The sequence below is a fragment of the Hypanus sabinus genome, chromosome 7 (genome assembly GCF_030144855.1).
Source record: "Hypanus sabinus isolate sHypSab1 chromosome 7, sHypSab1.hap1, whole genome shotgun sequence".
Lineage (NCBI taxonomy): Eukaryota > Metazoa > Chordata > Chondrichthyes > Myliobatiformes > Dasyatidae > Hypanus > Hypanus sabinus.
The window spans coordinates 64,620,277-64,636,213 of NC_082712.1; the positions used below are offsets into that span (position 1 = coordinate 64,620,277).

A 15,937-nucleotide genomic window follows, 5' to 3' on the forward strand; every position below is an offset into this window, starting at 1 on the left:
ATCCTCCCATGCCTATCTTTGTCAAGTTCTGTAAGAACTTTCTATGTCTTGATTAGGTCTCACATGTTTCTTTTGAAAGTAGGAGAACTGAAATCATTATGACATTTTTGGGATGTTGCTATGCACAAACTTGTTGCTATATTCCCTACATGACAACAATTACACTTTAAAATGATCTCAGTGACTACAAAATGCTTTCGGATGCTTTGAAAGTGCTATATAAACATAAACTTTTGCTGCCATTCACTGACTCCAACCACGTATTGGGCCAGATCAGAATCAGTTTGCTTGCAAAGCCCAGTGTGTTGTTCTATTAGTATGGGAAAGTTAACAAGGCCTTTGACCTCCTTTTATGCCACTGTGAGCTAATCACTGATGGAAAACTATCAAGTGATGAGAAACACTCACCAGTGCCTCGCAGAACTGACATTACGAATTGCACGTGTTTGTTACTGAAAATAATTGGACTGTAAAATTTGTAGCTGGCACACAGTGATACAAATCATTTTGTTTAGATGACGGATGGAGAAGGGGGTGGTGGGGAATATTACCTGACTGACTGTTCCAGAATTGCATGACAGGAATAAAGCAAAACAGATCCTGTGAGCATTAGAAACAACAACATACATTTATGCAGAGCCTTTAGCACAGTGAACTTTCTCTAGCAGCTTCACAGGAATGTCAGAATAAGTCTGACACAAAGAGAAACCAGAGCACAACAAATATTTGATCACAAGTTTGTTTTAAGGGATGTCTCAACAGGAAAAAGTAAAATTCAAAGGTTTGAAGTAAATTTTATTATCAAGGTACATATACGTCAGTACATTCAACCCCAAGATTAATTTTTTACTCAATAAATCTATAGAATAATGTCACAGAATAAATGAAAGACCGCCAAACAATGGCATTCAACCAAATTGCAGAAGACGCCAAACTGTGCAAATACAAAAAAGAAACAATAATAACAACAGCACATAAACAATAAATATGAAGGGCATGAGATGAACATTCCTTGGATGTGAATTCATTGGCAATGGGAACATTTCAATGGCAGGGCAAGTGAAGTTATCCCCTCTGGTTCAACAGCTTGATGGTTGAGGGGTAGTAACAGTTCCTAAACCTGGTGGTGTGGGTCCTGTGGCTCCTGTACCTTCTTCCTGATGGCAGTAGCAAGAGGAGACCTGTGATGCGGTCTGCGTGGAGCTTGGATGCCCCCTGTGAGTGCACGGGTTTCATCATGCTTTTGAAGGAACAGTAGAAATGGCTTCTTGATGATCAACACAGACTCGCTGGTCTGCAGTGCCTGCTCCTGTGGTGTACTATTCTACGACTATGACTTTAACATGCCAGAATTGGAAAAATGCAAAAATGTCTGAGAACTGTCAAGATGAAGAAGGCAGTAGAAGTAGAGGTGATCATGGAAACAGGAGATGATGGAAGTAAATCCTGTGTTCAGTAACAATGCCAGATATGTGAGTGATTTCTTTGTTGATCAACTTTGATGTTCACTCTTTTCAGTGACAGACTGATTTCAAACACAAAATACAGCATATATGTAATTACTCTTCACACAGTACTGTTTTAAAATTAAATCACCCAGTTCTGATAGGAAAACGTTTCTGTATTTTGTTTTTCCTCTTTATACTGTTTACTGAGTGAACAGACTTAGATGTAAAATAAACATGTTGCTAGCCCCAGAACAGGCTTGATTCCTCTCCAACCTATCGTCTCGTGCAGTGTTTATAAAAAATACTCCAGAGGCTGGTTGGTGGGGAGGAGGGAGGGAAAAAAAAACAGACAACTGATAATTAGCATTTAATAGGACTGTGACAAAGTAAGATAAGGAGCTTCCTCTGGAAAATACCTAACAATTTAAATATACAATTCCTTAAATGTCCAGCACATTCCTGACCTGAAACATTTCACAAAGATCGAGAGGGAAAACAACTTTGAACTTGTATGGTTCAAATCAGTCAGCTCAATAATTGAAGGAAGTCTTTAGATCTCTTAATGCCTCATTTGAACAGCTTGCGCTGGCTGCTTTCTTCTGCTAAGCAATGCCTGCTGTCTACCATTTAGAATTTGGTTTCAGCAGTTGACTGGTTTGAGCCTAAAGACTGTGGACTCCATTTTGAGGAATTTATATGGTTTGGAGTAAATTAAGTTTGCTGATATTCTTCTGTAGCATCTTGGACTTCTTGCTATATTCAGAGCAGTTGGTTGTTGCTACCTTCTCTGTTAAAACAGCCAATCAAGCTTAACAACACATGTAACACGCCTCTTTCAGTGACAGCAACCAATCAGGTTAACAATGCATGTTAACACACCTCTTTTAGATACAGCAGCCAATCAGAATTAACAATACATGTAGCATGCCTGTCTCAGTAAAAGCAACCAATCAGAGTTAACAATACATGCTAACACACCTCTTTTAATGACAGAACCAATCAGGTTAACAATGCTTGGTAACACATCTCTTTCAGTGATGGAAACCACTAAGTATTTATCAAGTAGCTGTAGTATACTAAACAGAATGGGTCGTGACAGGCTCACTAAAATATGGTCCAAACTGCCAGGTTCTACCCAGTTCTCCTTGCAAGTTTCCTGCCATTTCAAGATGCGAATGCTTTGCCCCCAAGGTCTGAACATTCTTTGCATTGTTGTTTGACAGTTTTCACCACCTGTTTCTGTGTATTTGGCTACCAACACTATGTATTTCCATGATACTTATAGTTGATAACTAACACTTGAAAGGAAACTGTGTAAACCTTTTAAACTGACCCTATTACATGGTTCATCACTGAACTTCCTTGTCTGAGGACCAGCCAAAACAGAAAGTCCACCAGATCCTTGAAGCCAAGGTACTGTAGCCTACAGAACAGGCCTTCAGTAGAAAAGCTTCTCACTTTATGTGCTTTGCCACAGTAGAGGGTTTGGAGAAAGAGATGATTTGTGGATAGACAGGTAAGGGTTTGAGCTAGGTCGCAGAGGTTGAGGGGAAGGGAGAAGGGAGGACAGCATGGGTGGAAATGAAGCTGCAGTCTAGGGACTGTTGTTGAAAAGAGTAGTTTGCTACTGAGGAAGAGGCAGATAAGTACATCACTGAAGGAGGAGCCGAGGCTCCTGTGTGGGCCAGGAGCAGTTCGAACAACTAAGCAGGCCTCACTTTTATCTTGAGTGGCCAGCAGGTCATGCATGACTGAGTAAAAACCCTTGGAAGCTCCAAGCATTCTGCGTACACTAGGGACAGCACTACACAATTCACAGCTGCTCCCTGATGCTCATTTACCGTTGTCCTTTCACTAAGAATTAAACGTGAGATGCACTGATGTTTCTATGAGATCCAATTTCTTTTTAACTGCTTTGTAGTGTGTAGTTAACCTTAACCCTTGGATGCGCCCTTGATGGATTGCCTCATTCTGGCAACAAGGGACCAGGACAAAGAACCGAGTTATAAACGGCTGGCACAGTGTTGCAGCTAGCAGAGCAGCAGCCTTACACATCAGAGATCCACATTTGATCCTGAGCTTGCGTGCTGCTTCTATTGAGTTTGCATCCTCTGACTGGTCTTGAAGGTCAACTCTAGTTGCTTGGGTTTCTTCCCACAATTAAAAACATTTGGGGTTAGTCTGTTAATTGACTGCTATAAGTGAGGTCTCCGTCCGTCAGGGTCGATCATGGATGATGCATGCTCGCACTCTAGAAACGCAAGCCTGGGCAGTACGATATGGGGAGCAAGCTGTTGCCCGGGCAGCAAGCTCCCCCTCTCCATGCATCTGATGAAACCAATGGAATGGCAGAGACTGATACAGACTGGTACCAGCAGCATCACAGGAGTTGCCAGTCAGCATTGAGCTCAGTGTAGGACTGCCTTAGGGACTTCAGCTCTGGATTTTTTTTTCCTTGTGGTTTACTTCCAAAGACTTCCCCATGAGTGGGTACGGCCACAAGGCAGCAGAGGTTTGAGAACAGAGTTTTCCTTCTCCTAGATGAGCTGCCAACCACGGCTGATGAGCCCCATTTGCCTGAAGTGACTGGAATTAAGAAGCCAGTAACCTGCCTTTGCCCCTTCCCCTGTCAGTAGAAAAGTTTCCGCCGGGCTTAGTAGCTAAGCCACACGTGAAGGCCAGGAGCAGGACTTTGTTGTCAGAGGCCATTTGAGGCACATGCCACTGGGACCATTTAACAGGAGTTGGGAACTTGCCCCATTGCCACCCCCAGCTACAACACCCTTATTGTGCTATGAATTGCCCTCTAATGTTTGTAGGTCAGTGGCAGAATCTAAGGTGAGCTAACAAAAAAGTATAGAGAATACAAAATGGGATTAATGTGGGATTAGTTTGGAAACCAGGGGTTCCCAACCATTTTCTATGCCATGGACCAATACCAATAAGCAAGTGGTCCATGGACCCCAGGTTAGGAACCCCTGGAGTAGATGGTGGTTGATGGTTAGTATGAAACAGTGGGCCATAGGGCCTGTTTTTGTGCTGTTTCTCTCAATAAATAAATTGTCCTGAAGCTTCACTGGTGATGCTGAATGTTAAACATAAAAGGTAGCCTCCTAACCATTTCCAGTTTCTCTAAATCAAAACTGCTCCACTTTGGAATCTGCCTTTAGAATCAACCAGATATTTAAATGAATAATTTCTTTCACACCGTTGATTACTTCAGGATATCCCATTGCCTCCTACGGCCAATAAATCAGCCTTGAAATAGTCACTGTCATAACGTGGGAGATAGCGAGGTCAGATCAAGCACAGCAGGCTCCTGTAAACAGCACCCTGACAAATCTGTCCATTTATATTCACTAACCTCTGTGTGAACAAGTTGACCCTCACTCAGTTTCAAATCTTACCCCTTTCACCCTAAATCCATGCCCCACTAGTCTTGGACTCCCTTCCCCCCAGGGAAAAGACTTTTCTATACATTATATAGTGGTAGCATAACAATCACTATAATGCCATTAGAGCTACCAATCACTGATCAGGGTGCAATTCTCACACTACCTTCTAAGGGCCTTGTGTGTTCTCCCTATGACCATGAGGTTTCCTATGAGTGCTTGGTTTCCTTCCTCATTCCAAGGATGTATGGGTTAGGGTTAGTAAGTTTGGGTATGCTACGTTCATCCTGGAAGCATGGCAACACACTTGTGGGTCACCCCTGCCCAATCCTCACTGACTTGATTTGACGCAAACAACACATCTCTTAGGTGTTTTGATGTTTCTACGTACATGTGACAAATAAACCTAATATCTCTTCATCTCTCTTTTATAATCCTTTAGTTTTAGCAAGGTTGGTTCAGAGGTCAATTGTGGGCATCACAATGGGAGAACTAGAGTCTAATTTTTAAAATAATATGGTGATAACTCTATGCCCACCCCCAGACAGCAGGTAAGGCCTTAAGAGTCAACACATCAGAAAAACAGACTCAAAAAGCACAGCACTCCTTTGGAACGGGCATAGGAATCTAGACCCAAAAACAGTGTTCCCTCAGCTGAGTCACAATTGACAGAAACTGTGGTGCCTCACTGGTGGGGGGTGGAGGGGGGAAGGAATCAGTTGTGGGTCAGACACTAGGGTGATTTCTGACAGACATGGTCCAGCAGCATTTCTGATTAGGAGGAGTCAGCATGGATTTGTTCATGGGAAATTGTGTTTGACAAACTCTTTGAAGAGGAAATGTAAAGTAAGGTGTTTGCCAAGGTTAGGTTCCATGGAATACAGGGAGAGATAGATAGGTGAACTCAAAATTCACTCAGAGCACAGAGTGATGGTTGATGGTTATGTCTGGGAAAGAAGACTAGTGATCAGTCTTATGCTGAAGCAAATGGTTTTGAGACTCTTGTAATAGGTTATTTATATAAATGATTTGGATGTGAATCTACAAAGCTTAATCAGAAAATTTGCATATTACCCAAAAGTAAGAGGTGTCATTGATAGTGAAGGAGGTTATTGTAGATTGATCAGTTAGGGAAGTGAGCTAAAGAGTAGCAAGTGGATTTCAATGCAGATAAGTGTGAGATAATGCATTTTAGAAAGTACTGGCAGAGTAGGACTTATCCTATGAAAGGCAGGTCAGTCAGGTATGTAATAAATCAGGGGGAGCTGGGGAGTACAAGAGCATAGCTCATTGAGAGCAATGTCATAGGAAATCAGGGTGGTTAAAAAAAACAAGGCATTCAGCATGCTGACCTTCATTAGTCAATATATTGAGTACAAAAGTAGGACATTATGTTACAGCTGTATAAGTTGTTGGTGGGGCTGCACTTGGAACATTGTGCACAGTTTTTATCGTCTTGTTATAGGAAAGATGTTGTTCAATTGGAAAGGATGCAAAAAAGATTTACGAGGATGCTGCCTGGACCAGCGGGTCTGCATTATAGGAGGAGGTTGGGTCAGGCTATGTCTTTATTCCTTGGAATGCGGAAAAATGAGGATTGACCTTGCAAGGAAGTATTTTAAATTATGCGATGTATAGAAAAGGTTGTAGAGTTTTCCCTAGGGACGGGAGGTAGAGGGTATAGATTTAGGGTGAGAGGAGGGAAAGAGTTAAAAGGGGCCTGAGGAGCAACTTGTTCACACAGAGGATGAGCTGCCAGAGGAAGTGGCTAAGGCAGGTAGTATGATTTAAGAAGCGCCTGGAGCAACTGGGACCAGCTAAGTGGACAATATGGTTGCCATGGAGTCCTTGGGCCGAGGAGCCTGTATAAATGTTGAATTGCTCCATGACTCCATAGAAGCCCAGCACTATGTACATCAGGTATGAAACTGGGACAAATGGGTTGTAAAAGGAAGGGGCTCAGAAAACTACATTAAAAAAAGAGAACATCTCAAAGTACAGTACAGCCAACAAAGTGAAGACATAACTACAATACTGGAAACCAATTTATACACAGTAATTCATGGAAAAGGTGATATTTCTCAACGAGCAGATAATCTGTTTTACTCATGTTGAATGGAGTGTAAATACCAGCTTGGACATTGGAGATAAATGACTGTGCCATGATACTTTAAAAAACACTTGAGAGAGGATGGAGCCTTGTACTGAAATCCCTTTGGAATGACTGGAAAGAAAATTGTTTCTTTGAACTGTGTTATGACCCCGGAGAGGATTCCATGTGAAATATTCGAATCAGAGAGATGAGAGAAAACATGGTGCTGAAGAACAAGAAAAAAAGTGTTTGTGGGAGATTACTACACTGAAAGACTTTTGTTCCCAACACATCAGCTTTGAAACATAAGTCTTAAAAAAATCAAGATCTATCATGAGCCTTTTTAAAATCACAATACATCTTACACTACGTACCAAAGACAAGTTAGGGAGACTAGTTTAGATTGTAATGCGTTGCTGGTCCCTAAACTCCGCCATCTCTCCAAGCCAGAATAAGGGATACAGTCATGTCTGACAGGTCTGCTGGAACTATTGTATACCAGTCGAATAGCCAAATGCTTATGAGTAGGAAGATCAGGGTTCTGACATGGGAATGACAAACTTCCTTGGGAATTGCAAAAACCAAAAAACGCACTTACTGTGCTGGCATCAGACAGCATGAATGAAATTACTTCACAGTTACAACTCTGTCAGATAAAGTCAATATTAACTCTCTTTAGACCAACTTCTCAGCAAGTTCTTGCCACCATCTGCCTATCTGGCAAGGTTTCAAGCAAAATGGGACACACTTCTCTTAGTTCCATGTTAGTCACCATGAGTACATACGGATGTGCAGCAAAATTTGTGCCGTAGTCATGGCAACAGTTTACCGGCAAATGGAGTTTCATCCTAGTGTGGGTGAATGAGCACTTCATGAAAATTCAAGGACCATAAAAGGAAAAGACGTATAGCACCTTTAACATCTTTCAGTGCCTTTCAGAGTATAAGCCAGAAATTGTACCTTTAGTTTATAATTGCAGTTCCTGTGTAGCAGTTGTATCAGCCAAGTTGTGCACAGCATGCTTTGACAATCAGTAATGGTCAGAGAACCCATTTTAGTGATAAGGAGTGTCAGTTAACTGTTGACGAGGATACCAACAAGAAGTTCCTTTCTGAAACGTAGCAATGGGATCTTTTGAATTTGTCCAAGAACTCACAGACTGTGCTCCAAAGCACAGCACTTTGAATGTGTTGAGCATCCTCAATTCTGGAGTGTCGGTATTAGAATGGGATCTAGTACCTCCCACCTCCAACTCTGCAACTCCCAATTTACTCCATGTTCTCACCCATCACTGTGGCAAAGACAATCTCAGAATAGACCCAAAGATTGAAATGGTTTAATTTAGGAAATATCATCCCCTTCTTTCCAACTGCAAGAACAAAAAAATCAAAGATAGCCCATTTCCAACAGTGATGTTGAGCGAGTGAAAAATATTGTTCAGGTCACAGACTTTGCAGCTCAATTTTGAAATGGCTTTAATTCAGTTTAGTACTTATTGAGAACTTGCTAAATCTACTTTGCACTGTGATAAAAGCATTAGACTAGACTTTGCGCTCCATTCTGATTTGTGGCTTTGATGTGGGAGTACATCACAAGGGAGATGGCAGTTGAGCAAATACGGGCTTCTGAGCACAGGCTGAGCTTCAGTTTGACATCACATTTGAGAGACAACAGCTCCAAACATATCACTCCTTCTTTGAAGCAAAATGAAACATTGGCCAAGATTTTGTGTTTGAGTTCTTGGTGCTTGACTTGAAGCTACGACTTTCTGACTCAGAAACATGAGCAACATCAGCTGAGTCATAGATGACACCATCAATATGAGTGTTTTTGGCATTAATATGCATGCTGCTAGTTTACTATGCAGTAATCTATTAAGCTACCATACTAGGAAATCTTTGAGTACAAGTTTTAAAAATTTTGTGCTCAACTGCTTCTTTTAATTTGTTTCTTAAGTTGCTGACTCAAGGAGGTGTATATCATGCCAAATGGAAATTACTTTCTCATGCACAAGAAGGAAAACTTATTGGAGTCCATCAGCCATCTGGAGAACACAGGCGCCTCAGTCCCTTTATTGATGTTTATCACCAATTACTTGTTAAACGTCTCCTTCAAATTCCTGATGTAATCAGCCACAATTGCCTCCCGAAAGACTTCATTCCACACTTTCATCACGCTTCGTATGAAAGTTCCATTTGGTCAGTGAGCTAACTTTCAACTCTCCAACCACCTTCCCAGTTTCAGACCCCTCTCTGAATCTGACCCCTCCACAAGACAAACAAGCCACAGAAATCTCTGTGTTCCCGTAGCCCTGGCTTTTGTGTCTGCACCATTGGCATCTGTGCCTTCAGCTGCCTCACATCTAACCCTCAAACTCACTTTCTCACCTCGCCATCTTTCTAGTCAAGTTCCTTAACATTGACCAAATTTCTAGCATCCTTCTCTAACTCACTCTCAAATTTTGTTAGATTTTTTTTTGTACTTCCTTCGGAATTTGAGGAGATTTGGTATGTCACCAAAGACTCTTGGCTAACTTCGCCAGATGTACAGTGGAGAGCATTCTAACTGGAATGACAGCTGCAATGCACAGGATCAAATGAGGCTGCAGAGGGGTAAACTCAGCCAGCTCGATTACAGGCACAATCCCACCATCAAGGACATCTTGAAAGGTCGGTGCCTCACATCCATCATTAAGGACGCTCAATTTCTGAGACATGTCCTTATTTCATTAGTACCATCCGGGAGGAGGTACAGGAGCCTGAAGGCCCACACTCAGTATTTTAAGAGCAGCTTCTTTCCCTCCACTATCAGATTTCTGAATAGTCCGTGAACACTACCTCACTGTTCCTCCTTTGCATTGTTTATTTATTGTAATTTATAGTCATTCTTATGTCTGGCACTGTACTGCTGCACAAAACAAAACACATTCACACCATTCTATCAGTGAAGTATGTCAGCAGCACGGTAGCGTAGTAGTAAGCACAACACCTAAAATTACCAGCAACACGGGTTCAGTTCCTGCCTGCAAGGAGTTTGCATGTTCTTCCCTCTGCCTGTGCCATTTCAGGAAGTTCTTTTCCCTTGTAGTCATCAATTGCCCATTCTCTTCCTTGTATGTTTTTGTTAACTCCATTTCCTTTACTATACCCTGACTCATTCATCCTCTCTTTATTCACTTTTGATACTTGGCTCATCTGAGGATTCTTACCTAATGCAATAAGAAATCCACAGGGTGAATAGCACCTGAGGGATGTAAAGCATTGTTGATGATGTTTTGGGTTAAAACAGGACTCTTATCTATCACTTTGAATGTCCTTTCAAGTTCAATCCTTCCCCTATCTTGTTAGACTTTCCTCGTCAGCTTCACTGCCACTGTACTATCACTTAGTAATGCGGTTACTCATCCTGCTGCTGCTAATACTATAGAATACTATAGTTCTATACTATAGTAATACCATAGTTGCTATATATAGCTGCTATAATACAATACTATAGTTCATTAATGTCTCCAAGATGGAGTTAAGTTAGAATTACAAGCAGGTCTCTTTCACAACTCCCACAGATTAATGCAAAATGATTAACTTAGGAGCATTTTGACTGCTTTTCAAATCTTCCTCAGGTATTTTCTATCTTCTGGTCAACTTTTCTGATCAAGTTTGGTTGTCCACAATACTTTCCTCCTGTATGTTTTCCTGTCTTGTGTTTGAGATGTTATTATCAACATTTAATTTCACTTTCTAGGGAATGTTGACTTCAACCTGGAGATGGTAGGGAATGCTGTGGTTTTCAGCAGTTACTGGATGCAATCAGGAGTTCCCTCCTCAGAAGTGAGAGCAGCTTGTGATGCAGGTCACAGCGCACACAAGCCTGCTTTATATCCGCCTTTGCACCTGGTGAAAGGAAATGGGGCAAGTCATGGTTCTTGGAGGGTAATGCAATGAATATTGTGGAATGAAATCTTTACCAAATTTTGTTGATTATCCTATTGAGTATACTAAGGCGGAACAGTAGTAGATCCTTTTTTGCAGTAGAGGTTAACAACAGTGACTTGCACTTAAATAGGTCATCCACCTAATCTCATCCTCATGGTACAGAAGGTGGTCATTCAGGCCATTAAATCCATGCTAGCTCTCTCAGCATTTCCATTCGTTCCATTTCCCTATAACCTATGAGATCTCAGATAAACTCTCAGACATCCCCTCTCAAATCCACCCTGATTCTCCTAGGCCAGGGGTCAGCAACCTTTACCACTGAAAGAGCCACTTGGACCCGTTTCCCACAGAAAAGAAAACACTGGGAGCCGCAAAACCCGTTTGACATTTAAAATGAAATAACACTGCATACAACGTTTTGTTTTGCCTTTATGCTATGTATAAATAAACTATAATGTGTTGCATTTATGAAATTGATGAACTCCTGCAGAGAAAACGAAATTACATTTCTGCATGCAACAAAAACATTTTGAACTCCGAAAAAAAGACGTTGGGTTGAAGGTTACTTTTAAGTAAAATACTCAACGTCTATTTGAGTCCTTCTTGTATTTATGAAAAACACCAAACTTAAATTTGCCGCCAGCAGCAAACCAAAAATAACGTCAGTCAGCTGTCAACCTGAAAAATAAAAGGACTATTTCACTGAACAATGAAAACATATGAATATACGTAAAATAATACGCAATTAAAATATTTATCATACTTCTTCAGGTTGACTCACACCTGACAATGCAGTCGTATTCAGTAGGGATGGATCGATGCTTAGGGGAGTGACCGGGAAGGATAATGTGTTTTTTACCTCTCTGAACTCACAGAAGCGTTTCCCAAACGATGTTTGCATTGCGATGATTGCAGAATGTAAATACTCCGAATTTATCATGTCGTGACATTGTTTGAACTCTCTCATATTGGGGAAGTGAGACAATGTGCCTTTCTGTAAATCTCTGGCAAGCAACGTCAACTTGCGCTCGAATGCAAAACATCCTCCAACATGTGCAGGGCTGTACGTCCTTACCCCGTTGAAGAGCTGTGTTCAGCGTGTTCAGGTGCGCTGTCATGTCTACCATGAAGTGTAGCTTTTCCAGCCACTCTGGCTGTTCAGGAAAGTTGAGCCCTTTGCTGCCCAGGAAAGTTTTCACTTCTTCCAGACGCGCGACAAAGCGTTTCAGCACCTCCCCTCTGGACAGCCAGCGATAAAAACACGTTGTAGCGGTTGCTACACGCAGTCAGTAAACTGCAGTCAAAGATAGCTTTATTCGAACTAAACAGCCTTGCTTTTAAGCCTCCCTCAACCCGCCCCCCATGGGCGCGGATGCTGCAAAAGACACGTACTCACAAACCCCCGTAGGCTATCTCCCTTAGCCTGAACGCTGGCTAATTGTGAGCCGGTTCGGATGTGTCAGGAAATGGGTCGCCACAACGTCTTACTTAGATTGTACAAGATCACCATAATCTTCAAATTTAGATTTACATTTCAAAAACTAACAAACTAACATAAAATACATATTAATTAAATACTGACCATGTAGCGGTGTGCTACACGCAGCGCTAAAATTACGACACGGAGTCGGTAACTGCAGTCGAAGGAAAAAAACTTTATTCGAAATCTTCAGCCTCACTTTTAAGCCTCCCTCAACCTGCCCCCCCCCCCATGGCGCAGAGGCTCCAAAGCTCTGTGCTCGCAAACCCCCGTAGGCTATCTTATTGTGAGTCGGTTCGGATGTGCCAGGAAAAGGGTCGCCACAACCAATTATTTCCCAAAGCAACAGGGAGCCGCAGCACAGACGTAAAAGAGCCACATGTGGCTCCAGAGCCGCGGGTTGCCGACCCCCGTCCTAGGCTCTGTCCACACTACGCTGGATAAATCTGTAACCAAAGCTTTTCCTTTTTGTTTTTACCCTCCGTTCAGACTAAAACGGCGTTTTCATCCCCCGTAAACGGAGATTTTCAGAAACGCTCTCCAGAGTGTGTAATTTTGAAAACACCGCTTGGGCAGAGCAGTGTGGACGGGGTAACTGGAGAAATCTAAAACCGCCGCTGTCATGATGTGCCGGAACAGATGGTGATGGCAGCATGCCATTTCATTGTTTTCTTGAACGCAACCTAACAATTTCAGAACAGACAGCAACGAGACTGAAGCCAGAAGAGTTAGAAATGTACTCATCAAATATTTTGGCCCATAATTTATCAAATAATTAAGTATACTTACTTTGCCCTGTTTTCCGTCCTTGCTCATACAAAGGTGGCTTACCTATTTATGCAAGTATTTCTCTGACAATAGATGCCTAATGTAACATTGTATGGAAATACAAGATAACACTGGTGCAGACATGTTTTATACATTTAACAAAGTGCTTTATTAATGCAACACAGTTAGCTCGTCGTCACCGAGTCATACTGTCCGTGAACGCCCTGTCGTTTGCCTCCATATGCTCCAGTATTTGTTTTTTTAGTATTAAATCCTCCTGCACAAGAGCCAACAGCAGTCTGTCATTTAAGTTTTTCTAGTCTGTAACTGAACAAACACGCACCAAGTCTTTGACGGTGAGATTCGACATCAAATATGTCACTTGTTTTTGGTAGATGTGTCCTGCGCATGCACAGTAGGAGGAGATTCACCGAAATATCCATTTTAATGTGGACAGAGATTTTCTAAAAATGCCTAGTGTGGACGCTTATCGATTTTACGCGAACCCAGCGTTTTCAAAGTTACCCGGTCTAGTGTGGATGTAGCCTCAGTAACCACTCACATGACCAGGAAGTTTCAGCAGCCAATTACCTACCACCCCACCAGCCTCCAGGTCCAACGTATAATTCTCCGTAACTTCCGCCACCTCCAACGGGATCCCACTACCAAACACATTTTTCCCTCCCCCCCCTTCTGCTTTTCGCAGGGATCGCTCCCTATGTGACTCCCTTCTCCACTCCCCCCCCCATTCCTTCCCACCAATCTCCCTCCTGGCACTTATCCTTGTAAATGGAACAAGTGCTGCACCTGCCCTTACACTTCCTCTCTCACCACCATTCAGGGCCCCAGACAGTCCTTCCAGGTGAGGCGACACTTCACCTGTGAGTCGGCTGGTGTGGTATACTGCGTCCGGTGCTCCTGGTGTGGCCTTTTATATATTGGTGAGACTCGACGCAGACTGGGAGACCATTTTGCTGAACACCTACGCTCGGTCCGCCAGAAAAAGCAGGATCTCCCATTTTAATGGCCATACATTTTAATTCCACATCCCATTCCCATTCTGATATGTCTATCCATGGCCTCCTCTATTGTCAAAATGAATCCAAACTCAGGTTGGAGGAACAACACCTTATACATTTTTAGTTGTTTGCATGTTATCCATCTCCCTCTGGTGCTCCCCCCCTTTCTTTCTCCTGAGGCCTCCTGTCCCATGATCCTTTCCCTTCTCCAGCTCTGTATCACTTTCGCCAATCACCTTTCCAGCTCTTAGCTTCATCCCACCCCCTCCGGTCTTCTCCTATCATTTCGCATTTCCCCCTCCCCCCACTACTTTCAAATATCTTACTATCTTTCCTTTCGATTTGTCCTGACGAAGGGTCTCGGCCTGAAACATCGACAGCGCTTCTCCCTATAGATGCTGCCTGGCCTGCTGTGTTCCACCAGCATTTTATGTGTGTTGTTGTTTGAATTTCCAGTATCTGCCGATTTCCTTAAGTTAACTACCATTTGCCTGTCTTCAGAGTGTGGGTTGTTCATAAGATTGTCAGAGCTGGGGGGGGGGATAGTGGGGATAAGCTCCCACTACCTATAAAGTGCTCCAAATGGTGTGCGATTCTAACAGTCTGACAACCAAGTCCAACTCTTTGCCTTCATGTGTGGCTTAGCTACTAGGCCTGGTGGAACTGTTTCTACTGACAAGAGAATGGGCAAAGGTGGATCACTGATGCCTCAAAACAAGTTGCTTCAGGCAGGTGGGGCTTGTCAGCCTTGGAAAGCAGCCTGCCTAGGAGCAGAAAAACTCTGATTTTAGACCTCCGCTGCCTTGCGACCATACTAACTCACGGGAAAGGCTTCGGGAGTAAACCTGAGGAAGAAGTCCGGAGCTGGGGTCCCTAAGACAGTTTGATGCTGTTTACAACGTCACTCTGGCAACATGTGCGATGAGATTGGCGCCAAGCTGTATTGCCACTTGCCCTTCCTTTGGACTGCGTCAGCGATGTGGAGAGGGGGAACCCACTGCATGGGCAACAGCCAGTTCTTCAAATTTCCCGGCCAGGCCTGCGCCCTGGAGAGGACACAGTCCATCCCCTGGGATCGCAGGCTGCCCATTAGGGTGTGGGAAGAGAGCAGGGCACCTGGGAGAAACCTGAGTGGTCACAGGGAGAAGACGCAAACTCCACACACAGCACTGAGAGTCAGGAGCGAATCTGATTTGCAGCACTGTGCCTCAAAGACTGCAAGGTGCTTCACAGAAGAACTGGATGCAAACTGACATAGAGCAGAAGGAATTAAGAAATAGGTATGAGCACATTATGGAGTAGGTGTGAGTCTGTAAAGCTTGGTCAGAGGTTGGTCAACATCTATTTATCTGTTAGCTTTAATAAAGGAAGATCTACAACCATACGGTGCCATGTATGACTGTGGGGTGTCCAAGACACTCAAAGATATACTTACTTAAATGTACTCAGTGCTGCCCTGCAAGGACCTAGCAATCAATATTTGTATAGCAAACTCCCAACAGCAATGTGGTAATCAATAGCACTGACGTAGGTTATGGGTAAATATCAGTCAGGAAATTGTCACAAACATTCTTACACGTTTCACTGGGGTGGTGTCAGACAAAACACTGATACCTTGTTTTAACAGACCTAACACTTAGTATTGCACTGGGAGTGTCGTCCTGAGTTAATGTACGGGCTTTGCACCTGAATCTCTGCCCTCCAAGCAGCAAGATGAGTTGCTACTCACAGTTGCAGATGTGGCCAGCATAGGAAAGACAATAATCTGGGGACAGCACACATCTGGATTCAGAGGCTTGGTTTCTG

At 43.0% G+C, this 15,937-nt stretch overlaps 1 protein-coding gene across 6 annotated transcripts in view; it reads right to left on the reverse strand.

The window, feature by feature from the left end:
* The window catches only part of LOC132396859 (paralemmin-2-like), a 377,174-nt gene that overhangs the window by 140,659 nt on the left and 220,578 nt on the right, over nt 1-15,937 (reverse strand). The gene's annotated exons all lie outside the window — the stretch shown is intronic.